Genomic DNA, 14,043 nt, shown 5'->3' with positions numbered 1-14,043 from the left:
CCCTTCTTGCGCCCGCCCTCCTCCCTCCCTCTCTCCCCCTCGCCCGGGGCAGCTGCGCCGCCGGCTCCGCGAAGCCGCCGGGCTGTCCGTTCCCGGAGCGCTCAGAGTGTCATCTGAAGTCGCTGCCGCCTTGCCAGCATTTCTGGAGAACGCCCGCTGCGCTCCATCTGTGTTTGTTTAGCCTCAGTTTACACAGAAGCCCAGTTCGCGAGATCAGTCAGCGCCGCCGCCCGGAGAGGAGGCAGCTCCCGCCGCCGCCGCCTCCCCAGCCCCGGCCGCCCGAGCTGCGAGCGCCTTTAAAGAAACAGGAAGCATTTTTCAAAACAGCTGGGCTGCCGGCCGCCTCCTTTGTCCGCGTCCTCTCTGCCTCCCCCCACTCCCACCCCTTCTGTCCAGAACCTGCCTCCTCAGGCTCCCCCTCCCCGCCCCCTCCTCAAGTCCGGGGCGCTTCTCTTCCCCCAGAGGACGGTCCGCTCGCAGCGGAACTGCCCGGAGCACGTGGCTTCTGGGCGCTTCGGCCCTTCCCCAAATCTGAGCTGGGCCTTCTCTACCCAGGCTAGCTGACCTCTGGGTGATGCAGCAGCGACCTTCTGCAGCCAGCACCTCTCCGGCCCAACTCACCAATGGAGGGGGCGCTGTGTGACAAAAAGGATTGGCGACTTCTTCGAGGGGCTGGGGGAGGGGGCGAGAGAGTACACGGTGGGGGCAGGGAAAGGCCCTGAGCATCCGAGACCCTCACTCCCACAGCACCACAGTCCAATCCCACCCACTCTGTCACTCGCTGGAGCAGGGAGGCCAGGAGTAGAAGACCTAAGACATAGGGAAACTGAGGCTCTGAAAAGAAATGTGCTTTCCCAGTGGTGCACAGTGAGTCAAAGACGCCCCCAAAGAGGCTGAGTGGAGGGAACTCTTTGGATTTAGGTAGACCTAGCATCTGTGAGATTGTGAAGTCGTCTCCCGCTAGGCCGCCTGCTAAGCCCGGGTTTACTCATCTATGAAACGAGAAATGTGCAGACCATCAGTGCCCAAGTCCCAGGCTTGCTGTGAGGAACTGAGCCCCAGGCACATAGGAGGCACTAGTCAAGTGGCAGCTTTGCCTATACTTGTTATTAATAACGGGGCAGAGTAGATCCTAGAGGCAGATTTCCTGGGTTCGAACCCCAGCTCTTCCAATTACAAACAGAGTGATCTTGGGCAAGTGGCTGAACCTCTCTGTGCCTCCCTATACAACGGAGGTAATAATTATACCTTCCTACCGAGGTGGTTGTGAAGATTGAGGCTATGTGTGCAACACTCAGAGCAGTGGCTGGCACTAAGGGAGAGCTTTGCAAGTGCCCACAGTTACTGGCAGGGAGGAGAGGTCGACCCCCTGCTCCCCCAGACCTTCGGTCCCCAGTGCCATCCCACTGGAGATTTGGAAAGAAGAGGTCAGGCTAGGGGGACCATTTCTCCAAGTCTGCCCCGGAGGACCAGCACAGGGCTTCACCCCTCCCAGGTCCTTTCTCTGTGGCAGTTTCTCCTTAAGGCAGTGGTGGCCACTTTAGGCAGTTTGGGAGAAGAAGATAGACCCTCCACCCTGGTCTTGGGCTCTGGCCTCTGCAGCCACTGGGACCCTCATCTTCTGGTTTCATTCCTTCACTCCCGCTGCCATACCTGCCAGACTGGATGGAGGTTTTCGTGTAAAAATGCAGGAGGAGGTGGGTGGCTTGGTGGCCTGTGGCATGCAGGGTCCTGGGAGATAGGATAGCAGTCTAGGCAAAAGTTTTGAGGCAGGAGCATAGAGCTGGGGCCAGGAGCCCATCCGTGATAGACCTTGGCTTTTCAATTTACTGAGCTCCGTGACCGTGGGCCAGACATTTCATCCCACTGGGGTTCTGTTTGCTCCTCTGTCCCTGAGGATGATATTTCTGTCCAGCCAACCTCTCAGGGTAGTTGGGAAAGTGAAAAGAGGTTGTGGATGTAAAAACACATTGACATAGGGCTTCAAAGATACACTCATACGTATACATTCACACCCACGGAGGCATAAAATTTTCTGACTATAGCCAATCTGAAACTACATTTTTTTCCACCAAGATGGATCTCCATAATGCATATGCTCCCTGGGGTGCCCCCTCCATGGACACCCAGCATCTTCCTGCACCTTATCTCTCTCCCAAGACCAAGAGTGTACCCCAGAGAGGAGCCCTCATTCACTGCTGTTCCCCCACCCCAGGCCTATGCCCTGGCTTTCGCTCATGGGTCTCCCACATCTCCCCTCTGCAGAGGGTGTAATCCTCACCATTTGATGACTGGCACCAGTCAACCCCCTGCCCCCGTAAATCTTGGCCAACCACCAGAGCCCCCTGTCTCACTCTTGCTGTCCTCTGCACATACTCACTCACAGGTATGGCTCCAATGTATCCTTCACTGAGGACCTGGCTGACCCCCTAGGTTTGTGAGCTCCTGGAAACCTGGGATCTCCTTCCTCCCTATCTCTAAGAGTTGGTGCTCAGGAAACCTTTGCTGAAGGACAGCCAGCCCTTATGCCTTTCACATTCTCCAGAACTCAAGCAGAGGCTAAGATCCGTGTTTGTGCACTCCCCGTGCATCTAGTCAGTCAGTGGCAGAGAAGGGAGGAAAGCCAGGCCCCCCTCTCCAGAGCTGCTCAGGTACTCTCTGAGCCTCAGTTTCCTCACCTGTAAAATGGAGATCATAATATTGTGCCTCACAGGGCTGTCATGAGGCTGCATGTACAGCACGGAGCATAGTGATGACGTACAGTGAATGGTGGCCTTAGGCATCCTCCCTTAGCACACTGCCTTGGCTCCTTGCATCCCAGCATCTGCCCCCAGAATAGGGGTGCAGTTACAGGCTGCGGTGTCGATGGCTAGTTGTGGTCGCTAGTGCGGATGTCTCTGGCAGCACTGAAAATCATCCCTAAAGAGCCCAGGCTGTGCTCCAAGAAAAGCACATATCTTGGCTTAGTGTCGAGGGCTCTCAGTATCGTGCTGCCTGAGCCCCTTACCAACTTTCGCCAAAATAGAGAAGGTGGCCGAAATCCCACAGTGTGGGAAGAGGGGAAGGGAATGGATACGAATGGTGAGCTGCGCTGGGTGGAGGTAGAGCAAGACTCAGACCTGGCTCCAGTCCCCCAGGACGCCTTCCTGCTGCCTCTCCTCTGGTCAGACTCTGGGGCTCAGGGGTCGGCAGCAGGCAAGCCTAGGAGGGATCTTTGCTTTGCCACTTACCAGCTGTGTGGTCCTGAGCAGCCCCTTTACCTCTCTGAGCCTTAGTTCATTATCTAGGGTTTATTCCCTTAGTCATAAGATGAAATGGGTGTACAGGAACAGGGGGCGAACTGTGAAGGGCCCAAGTTATGTGAAGAGTCCCTGTTATTGCTATTCCCAACCCACCAGGTGGCAGATCTTCAAGGTGCAGACTAGCTGCCTATGGACAGCAGCCTAAGGGCAAACCTGCCTCCCAGGCCTCATTCTGCCTGGGACAGCCTCCTTCACAAATGGAGAGAGAGAGAGAGAGAGAGAGAGAGAGAGAGAGAGAGAGAGAGAGAGAGAGAGACCAGCTGGACAGCGCCCCCTGGTGGTAAGACACTGCCTGTACTACACATCGCCTGCAAGTACCTTCTTGCTGATTTTGGAGCCGGGAGTGGTAGCTCTGCAATGATAGTCATATGCATTTTGTGAATTCATAGAGTTGCCAGGATAAGAAGACTCTTGAGGCTTAAGGTGGCCTCACCCTCTGCTTGGGGTGACACAATGCAGACACCCCAGAAAACCTATGACCTACATTAAAAACATCCCCCACTGAATCATCTGTTTGATGTTGTTACCCTAGACAAGCACGATGGTACCATTCGGAGGTTCCACGTCCCCTGGCTGGTCCAAGTAAAAGAATGAAGCTCGAAAGGGAAAAGAAGGCAAGAGCTTAGGGCTAAGGCCCCTGGGAACACATACTAGACAGCCAGGCAGCAATAATTACCTCCACGCAGGGACTGATTACAGGCTCTATTTCACTAACTCTTTATGACAACACAAGGAGGTAAACCCATTCTACAGATAAGGAAACTAGTCCTGGAGGAAAACACTTGCCAACAGAAAGGAAATAACAGAAGTGGGATTTGAACCCAGGGCAACTGACGCAAAAACCCAAGCTTTGAGTCATTGGGTTTTGCTGCCTCTTGGGACCACAGTAACTAGCATCTGGGCAGTTGCATAACCGGGCTACCTACAGTACTGGCCGCTGGGGCATCCTGGCTATCCCTGAATGTGCTGGCAGCCCAGGTGAGCTTCTTGCTGTCCACTTCTCATCTGAAGCCACGGGCCTTCCTTGGACCAGTCCAGTGTACCTCCCACTCCTTCCAGGCCAGGATCAGATGGCAGGGTGCAACTTCTGGAGATTCGAGGGTCTCAGGTGTATGGATCTCAGGTCTTGGTGTCCAAGCACTGGAGCCATTCGCATCGATGGAACCTGCCCAGCAATCCCTTGGTGCACACGGAACACCCATGGGTGACCACGGGACAGCTTGCAGGGTGACATCCAATGATAGCTGTGTTCTTAGCTGGATGGGATAGAACCTTGGACACTTGCTACATGAAACTCTACATTCCTGAATCTGCAGGCCTCATTTCTGGCAGTCCCAATTGTTCCAAAGTGAGTGTATCTGTCACCTATTCAAGAAAGGGAGGAAGAGTGGACCTGGATGGCCAGGAGGAAACGGGGTGTGTATGTCTAGAGCACGCGGAGAGGTGCTGGAAGCAGCCCTACCTAGGACCACCCAGGGGAATGAGCACAAAGTAGAATACAGTCAGCCTGGTGGCCCCAAAGCCCCTCCCCATCTTCTGGCACAGGGTCATCATTGCCAGCATCAATCAGCATCAATCAGCAGGACGCTGGATCCAGAGGACAGGGATGAGTCATCCAGGCAGGAAGCCTCTTTGGACTCACTTTCTGGTCTTCCTTCTACCTTCCTCTAGCCAAGTGACCTTTGCACTGGCTGTTCCCTTTGCAATGCTTTTCCCCCAGGTATCTTCATGGCTCATTTCCTCACCCCTTATGGTGTCTCTGTGTCACCACCATGGTGTCCCATGTAAAGTTTGGAGCCTTCCCCTTCCCTGCTATAATTTGTAAAGCACTTACCATTGTCTGGCGTTGTATATATGTCAGATTATATATCTGTCATTGTACATAGGAATGTCAACTCTATGGGGGCAGGGATTTTTGCCTCCCTTGTCCACTACTGCATCCCAGCCTATAGAACAATCCCTGGTATGCAGTCGGCACTCAAAAATGCTTACTGAATAAACAAAGGCCCACTGCACAGTGTGGACCAGGGCTTGCTCAGCTGCTCTGACAAAGAACCAGTGGATCCAGAGACAGAGTGGATCACATCACTGGAATGGCTGCTCTGACTACTCAGGAAGGGTGGTCATGTTAGATTCGGTTTCTTCTCTCTGACTTTTGGCCTCTGGACTGATATATCGAGTGGAAGACGATGGGTTTTAATCAACAGTCATCCATTCTTTTGACAAATCTTGCACCCATTCAGGTTTCATGACGGGACTGGGGCAAAGAGATGAAGCGTCCATATCAGGAGCTTAAGTGCAAACGGCAGACCATTCCCACCCCCTCCCTCCCTGGCCCATCTCTGACAATTCAGTACGCATTTGTGGACCACTAACTGAGGCTGGGAATTCAGCAGTGAAGACAGCAAACACCCTTGCCCTAAGGGGTGGACATTCCAGGGGGAAGAGACATGATGTCTGCCTCAAGGGGCTCCAGGCCCAGTGGAAAGATAATTCAAGTCTGTTGAGAGCTGCAAGACACAGCGCAAGTGCTACATGCTACAGGAAGAGCTGTGGGAACTCTAAGTGTGGCAGAACCACTCTGGGAGACTTCCTGGAAGAAGGGACATTTAAACCATGCTTGAGAACCGTCAGACTTGGCCCCACAAACTGTCTCCCTGGCAAATGCTCACAGCTTGCTCCCTCGCCTCCTTCCAGCCTTCCCCATCATGTCACTTCCTCACTGTCATGTTGCATCCTCACTGCAGCCTCCCCTCACCACCCATTTACAACTGAACCGCCAGCACTTTCCTGCTGCTAACCCAGTACTTCATGGTCTGTGTTTTCACCCAAAGGAGACAGGAAGGAGCAGCACCTGCTCCCTTGCAAAGCCCAGCAAGCATTCTTCCCGTTGGCAGGCAAGATGGCCGAGGAGAGAGGGGATGGTCACGTGGTACTGCCTGGACTTTCAAAAATTTGCTAAAAAGCAAGGAGATTATCTGAGCCTCCTGGAGACCTACCCAAGGAAGAAACACTGCTAGCCAGGCTACGCTGGGCAAACATACCCCCAGAGGATGTGCGGGCCGCCCTGGAGTAGCTAGGTCTCCAGGTTCTTAGCTTCCTCTGAGCAGCATCTGACTTGGCCTGCACTCTCCTGTCTGCTTCCCTCACCCTGACTTCCTCCTGTCCTCTGGACTCCTTCATTCTAACGGCCTCTGGTGGGGAAGGCCCAGAGTCTTCTGCTGCTTCTCCTCTGCCCTCTGGGTTCTGCTTCAACAAAACAGCATTATTCATTGTACTGACTTAATGTCACTAATGCTAGATTACCTTTGTGGTTTTGTTTATTAATTTATTGACTTGTTTTGGTTTCTGGTTATATAAGACTGAGTACCACCATGCCATAACATAAGAGTACAATTAGGTCACAGGACTTCGTGACAATGTGTCGTCTTTTCAGACAAGGGCATACATTCCTCAGGTCCAAGAAGCTCTGGGCTAGATGCCATCAGAGTTCTGCAGCTTTCACCTGGCGGTCTGGGAAGCAAGAGATGCATTCTCTTCCCCGGGATCGGCTAGTGCCCTTCCCTTTGGCACCTGTCTCCCCTGCCTTCCTCCTTGCCCCAGGCTTCAGTCTCTTCATCTGTAAAATGGGAAGAGTGAGGAGGAACAGGAGCCGACCTCTCCCAAGAAACCCCCTGCACCACCACCCCTAGCATCTCTTCATTTGTCATAAAACCAGTGAGGAAAAGTACAACATCCACCTATAGGAGAGAAAGCTCTCCTGCACGCCTAACCTCACTGCAGACGAGACAAGCTGTCTAGTGGAGCCATCGAGCCCACTGGAACACCGAGGCTGGGTCAGCCCGGGAGGAAGCAGTGAGCGAGCAGGCGGCTCATTAGGGCTCCGCTCATCAGCACCAAGTTGTCAACAGCCTAACGAGACCCGGCTTAAGCCACTGATCTCCTGGGAGCGGTTACCAGTCCTCACAGACTTGCTCTGTGGCTAGATGTGAAACCAGAGTGTGATAACTCCTTTTTTTTTTTTGTTTTAAAGGAAAACAACTTTAAATTCCCCAAAGAGCACATTCCTTCATTGTGAAGTATTCCCTACCCATCTCCCCCATTCCCTCAGAAAAGAAGGGAAACAAAAAAAGGCTTGGCTGCTTCTTCTGTGCAGGCTTCTTAAAAAAAAAAAAAAAAAAAAAACTATTTTTACAGCTCTCTGAAAAAGTCCCCACCGCTGGCGGCAGCCGGAGAACATGAGGGGGCAGAGCGGAGCTGACGCAATGCACATTTATTAGCAGTGAGGAAAATTAATAAGGCACCAGCTCAGCCATGGCCCAGCTCAAGGGCAGCTCCGCAGACCTGGGAAGCCCCAGGGGCAGCTGTCGATCTGGTGGTCTCCAGGCTGAGCCCTCAGACACCTAATCAGTTGCAATCCTAGATCAGCACAGCTGGAGGGAGGCTTCGAGATCCTCTAGTGCCCAGAGGACAAACGCTTTTCTTCATGCATGCCAAATCTAATTGATTGGTAGGGGCTGCCTGAAGACCTGTGTTGAAAAGGATTCTGAGGCAGCATCTGGGTCCCATGGGAATGAGTGCTGTAATTGATTAGCAATGTCTGCCATGGATGAAAGTGGAAGAGTGGTAGTATTCACGCCATGTGTTTGCCACTCCTCATCTAGTCCAACCTTCCCATTTTACTTTTGGAGACACTGAGTCCCAAAGCTTATTGTTCAAAGGATTTTTTCCCCAGCCTTCTCAGGAGTCTGGCCGTTGTTGGTAAGTAGCCTGTAGCCTAAATGTGTCTGAAGACCAAAGATACCAGATCTAAAGACTGTCTCTGGAAATCCAGAACAATTACTGGGTTTGGTGAATTCAGGCAATTACCTGTGTCCTGGAAATAATTGGTAAAATCAGTTCTCTTGTGGAATTGACCAATCAGTTCAACGAATGTAGGTGATCTGGCAGGCCCAGGTGACCCCAACCCGGTGCTTACCTAATACTAGTGGTCAGTTAGGTCTAAAAGGACCAATGGGTGAGACTAACCAACTATTTGACCTCAAGACAATCAAGTCCCCAGGCGGCCAGTGGAGTCATGGGAATTAATCAGAGAGATGACTGTCCTATCTGATCTCTACCTGGCAAGCTTGGGTCTGACCATCCTGAGCATGACTCCACCTCCCTCTCTCCATCTTCTCATGTCCTGCCAAGCCTGGCTTATTTCCTTCTTCTCTCCCAAGTCTGTGAAAGACCCTGCTTCCTCTGCCAGAGAATCTCTCTGCGGTGGGCTGGCCACCTGAGATAAGCTCACCTCGCCCCACCACCCAACACCTGCGTATCAACTCTGCCTTCTTAGACTCTCCCTCTCCATCTGTGACAGCCCTCCCAGGCCACTCCTCACTTTAGAACTAAGAAAACTGAGACCCGAGCAGGGAAAGGACTTGCTAAACACCTCTAGGAAGTCGTGGAAGTTCTTGGTCTCCTGACTCCAATTCTAGAGCCATGCTGGCTGCCCTGAGAAACTCATTCTGTCTGGTTCACCTCAGTTTCACGCACCAGTCAGAGTAGCAGAGAGAACTTCTGGGACCCCCTAAAGCGGGCGGCCCCAGAGTGAACATCTAGGGTGGGAAAGAACTTGGCATGTGAAGGGGGTATGCTGGGGGCCGTGGGAGGGGACATGGGCATTAGGGAGGTGATTCAGGCTGCAGGAAAGGCCTGGCTTGGCATGAAACCTGGCAGGACTGCCAAGGGGCCCAGCTGCCCCCTCCTGGGATGGTAAAGCCAGGCAGATTCCTTTCTGATCTCCATGGACTTGTCACACTGCCTCTGGGAGGCATTTTAGATCCCAACTTTGAATTTAACAGTTTTATTTCCAGGGAGAAAAAAATAAAAAAACAAAAATAGGCCTTTACTTAGGCAACTTGGCTAAATGGAAAAGGACCCTCTGTATGGTGGGGAGAAATCAGGCTTTACAGTGGGACAGCCCTTGGTTGAATGCTAGCCGGGAGCTTGACAAAGTTCCCCCATCTCTCTGGGCCTCAGTTTCCTTGTTTGCAAAGCCAAATAGAGAGATCGGTGACCCTTGTAGGGTTGCTGGGAAGACTGAAGGGGAACGTCAATGTAAAGCACTTAGCACAGCGCTCGGCACATGGGAATCCTGAACAGTATCCTGAATGCCTCTCCTTTCCTTTCAATGCCATACTTCATGCTTCAGGGCTCAGGCCCTATCACACCTCCTCCAGGAAGCCTTCTCTGAACACCATGAGTCATTCACACATGTGGCTCTGGGGAACTTCCAGGCTGGCCCAACTGTGTTCTGTACTGGGAGACTTGTTTCCCCAAAGAGCCTGTAAGTCATTCGGAGCCGGGGTGGTCTGCATCTCCCCTCCCTCCCAAGAGCCCCCAGCTCTGGGCTGGGAACACAATGGGTGCTAGATAAAGTGGCTGGCACCAGCCTCCCACCCCCATCCACCTAATCTCCCCGCTTCCTTGATTTTCCAACCCCCTGTCTAGTTTCTCCCTAATGCTTCTCTCTCCACATCTCCAGGCTCTGTTTGCATGAGGGAGAAAAGTCTACACACACACACACACACACACACACACACACACACACACACAGCTCAGAAAGCATCCAGTTGCTCCTGGGCGGGCTGCCAGTGATTGAGTGACCTGTAGCTTCCCCCCCAAATCACATTCCACTGGCACGGATCTTGCCCCGCCTGACGCCAGCCTCCGAACTCGCCCCCAGAGCAAACATTTCCAGTTGGCAGCTCGGCCTTGTTTTTCTGAGGCCCTGATTCAGGCTCCCTTGTAGAAAACAGAAAACAAAATGCATGCGACCAAAAATGAATTAAAATCTGAAAGGAGGAGGGTGAGGTGGAGAGGCGTTTGCTCTAAGGCACATGGAAAAATAGGAGCTTCAGGATGTGCAAGGAGTTTCTAAGAAGCAAAAGCACGAGCTCTCAACCCCTCCCCTGCTGGCTTGGAGGCTGTGATCAATTCATTCAGGCCAGTGCCTGCTGCTAAAAGACTCACTCTGTTCTCATTCACAGCTGCGCGGAGGACGGGCGAGGGCGGGGAGGCTGCGGGTCTGCGGGAGAGGGTGGTCGCCGGTACAGGGCTGGTGTTTGTTCTAAAGGGGAAATGAAAGGAAGAAAAATAAACACAGCCAGCCAGATTTTCACGGCAGCGGGTGAGGCATCAGGGCGAGGAGGGGGTGCGTGTGCGCGTGTGCCAGAGTGCGCACATGCCTGTGGGCGCCCCCGTATTTGCCTTCTCAAATAGGAGCCACTCAGTGGGAAGATGTCATAACCCAGGCTTGGGAGGCAGGGGGACAGGCCAGCCGGGGAGGGCGGGCCAAGGCTGGTGCCCAGGCCTGCCCATGGGGTCAGGCAAAGGCCAGGTGTCTGAAGAGGAGAGCTCAGCCGGGGCCATTGGTCAAGGGCCGGGCAGTGGGGACGGGAAGGTCCATCTCAAATCGAGTGCTCAGTCCCTGGGGAAGAGGGGCATCACTAGAAAGATGGGCTCAGGCCCGGAATATAGGTGCCCCTTTGAGCAGTGGAGGGCTGTGAAGCAGGAGGGAGGGATTGAGAGAGGTCCAAGGGATAGGAGGGGCTGGTGGGGCGATAGGGTGGGAAAGATGACCCACTGGCCTGGAGAGGTGGTTAGCAGACTCCAGAGGGAGGGCAGATCAACCATTAATCCGGCTGAGACACAGAGTTGATCAGCAGGCTATGAAGAACCTCCCACCCAGGGACAAGGGTCCTGTGAAGGCACCACGGAGGAGAGAGGAGTCCCTCAGCTGAGATGCAGGGTCCCAGGCCCAGTAGAGCTTAAGAAGTGTTATCAAGCATCAGGAGCGAGTGGGCTGTCGCTTGAGATGCTGGGCATGTCAGGACAACTCAGGAAGCCGCAAGAGAGGGGAGAGTAAGCAGCTCAGAGCTCGCACTGGGACCCATACGGCTGGATCTCTTCTCCATGGTGCCAGCTTCCCTGCACAAGGAAGGACCTGGCATCTTAAAGGGACCTGGCAGTAGTAAAGAGGTCCCAGAGAGAGGGGCCTGCTAAAGTCTGCAGGGGTTGGAAGGGCTCAGTGGGACAGGTCAGCCCTGCTGGAGCAGAAAGTCAGAGGCCAGTAGGAGAGATCTGGGAAGCCTGACCTAGTGTCTCCCAGAAAATGGTGACGGAACCACCTGTGTCCAAATCACTGGGGACGTATAATAAAGTATTCATTTCTGCCATTCTTTCCACCTGCTGGAACAGATGCCAATTGATTGGGCTACTGTGAAGCTAAATTTTGGAGAGGCTGCTCAGGGGGGGTTCTTGTCCATATTCAAGTTGAAAAACTCCTGCCCTAGATGATGTGGCCAAGTTCTCTGACCCTCCTCTCTAGCTGTACCCCTATCTGTCCAGACCCAGAAATCATAGGACTATCACAATCTCTGAGGATATTAGTTAACAAACTTTTCCCAAGGGTACTTAGGCTTTGACTCAGGACGTCTCCTAACCCGAAGGAATGAGTCTCTAATAGTAGAAGTTCAGGCCTGGAGAAAGCCAGAGGGAGAGTTTGGGGAATACATGAGAAGCATTCCAACGAGGCCTCAAGCTCACTATATTATTAGGGGGTCCCAAATTTAGCTTTAAAGAACTTCTTTCCCTTTATTTATCAGTTCTCAGAATGGTGAGTTTTCTGTAAACATCCTCCGAGTGTCTTTATTATTAGCATCATTTTGAATTTTCAGAGTTTAAAAATATTCAATATGTTGCAATTCACTGAGAGGTTTTTGTTTGTTTAGCTTTGATTTTGATGCACAAACGATCCCCTCCTGTCTAGTAGGAGCTCCCTCAAGTTGGCACCTGCGTCCTTTTGACATGACTCCAGTGGTGTTTGATAGCTTTCTTGGCTTCTGGTACAAGATGTTCCGGGCTCCTGTTATATGTTTCCTGCTCCAGACCTGGAAACAGCCAATTCTCCAAGAAGCCTTGTTTTTTTTCATGAGAAAAGATGTTTCAAGATCACAATGTGATCACTATACATGGTCATAGACAGCTTATTTTCTTTGAGTTTCTTAATCTTCTCCAAGAGGGACCTGAGTCTGGGCCCAAGGGCATCTGAAGGATAGGACACCTTGTCCCGTTAAGTGTGTTTCTCCCAAATCCCGGGCTGTCTCCTCCTTGGAGGTAAGCTCTCAACCCACCGGAGGCAGCCTCTGTCCTTCTTCACTCCGCAAAGATCGATCTCAGTCCCGCAGGGCTGGCCCATCTGCCCCAGAGCCCTCTTCACCATCTCCCTTGGCTGTGTTCTATAATGTGAGGAGCACAGATTCAAAAATCAGACCCTCAGGAAGTTGCTCACCTCTCTATGCCATAGTTTCTTCACCTGAAAACTGTGGTTGAAAGTATTTTAAAATGAGAGAATTCAGATGAAGTGTTCAGCACAGTACTTAGCTAACAGTAAGCACTAGAAAACTTTATGGCTTTGTTATTACCTGCTAGGAGAACCTACAAAGTCTTGGTGCGTGCAAATAGTTTCCAGCAGTCTTCTCTGACTGTCCTGAGGCAGATCCCCCATCTTGCTGTAAAACAAGGACACAAAAGTGGTTTGTGCTGGCTTTAGGCTTTTGCGAGGGGGAGCCCCCAGTTGAGAAAGGAGCACTCAAGGGAAATAAGAAGTCCCTGGTAGGAGGTCTTAAGTTAAACGAAATAAGCAAACATGTGTGTGTGGAGAGTGGTGGGCATTGCAAGGCAGGCACGGGGCCATGAGGAGACGAAGATCTTGTGTGAGTACAAACCAGGACCACAGTAGTGCAGGGCCTCATGAAATCTGGACCTGTGCAGTCTGAAGCAGCTCTAGGGACCAGCTCCCCTCTCCCTGGACATCAATAAGGCCGGCCACAAACATTCCTGTTTCTCCTCTTTTCATGCACAGTGACATCACATGACTCTCTTACCTTTAAAATGAGGCACAACCATATTGTATATTGTAAGCAGAAGGGTCACATGTCATGTCTGCACAGAAGCCTTAATAGCTGATGAGCAATTGACTGCATTTCTTCCACTGCATCTGCAACTGTGGAAGTACGTGCCCAGGTGGGGCGCCTGTCGGTCTGAGTTCTCACGGCACCAGAGCATGCAGCGCCTTCTGGGCTCACCTGCGATGGACAGGTGATATGTGGTCAAGAATAAATTCTTGCTGGGTCAGCCCCTGGCACCTGAGGCTGTGTGTTTCCACAGCCGAGCCGAGTCTATCCTCACTCACTGCTCTCTGTTTCCTTCTCAGTGGTGCCCTTCCTTGCTCAGGGAGTCTATTCTTTCTGTGAATCAATTCCACCCTCTTCTCACTACCAACCAGCTTATTCTTCCTCTGGACTCTGGGGTCGTTCTCTTCTTGTAGCTTTACCTGCTCCTTTTTTCTGCTCCCACATAACTTTTACTTGCTCATCATTCTCGCGTGGCCCTGTCTCTGTTTTGTGGCTCTGCCTGTAATTGCTTCCTTCTTCAGACCATCTTAGTTCGGAGAGACGAAGAAAGATCAATTGCCCTAGCTCATCTCTTCAAGCCAGGCCACACGTGGGTGATTGTCCAGCTTCTAGATACCAATCCCTGGCCCAAAGAGCTGTGGAAGACGGGGACAAGTGGACTGGTGGTTGTACCAGGATACAAAGCAGGACACCAGCCTAAGGACTTGAGAGGGGCATTGCTATCCAGAAAGGCTCTGCGTGGGCAGGCATCATTGGGGGGGGGGGGGGAAGGAAGTTTG

Source organism: Crocuta crocuta, unplaced genomic scaffold, assembly GCF_008692635.1.
Source record: "Crocuta crocuta isolate KB4526 unplaced genomic scaffold, BGI_CrCroc_1.0 scaffold275, whole genome shotgun sequence".
Lineage (NCBI taxonomy): Eukaryota > Metazoa > Chordata > Mammalia > Carnivora > Hyaenidae > Crocuta > Crocuta crocuta.
Note: the sequence above shows the minus strand (reverse complement) of the source record.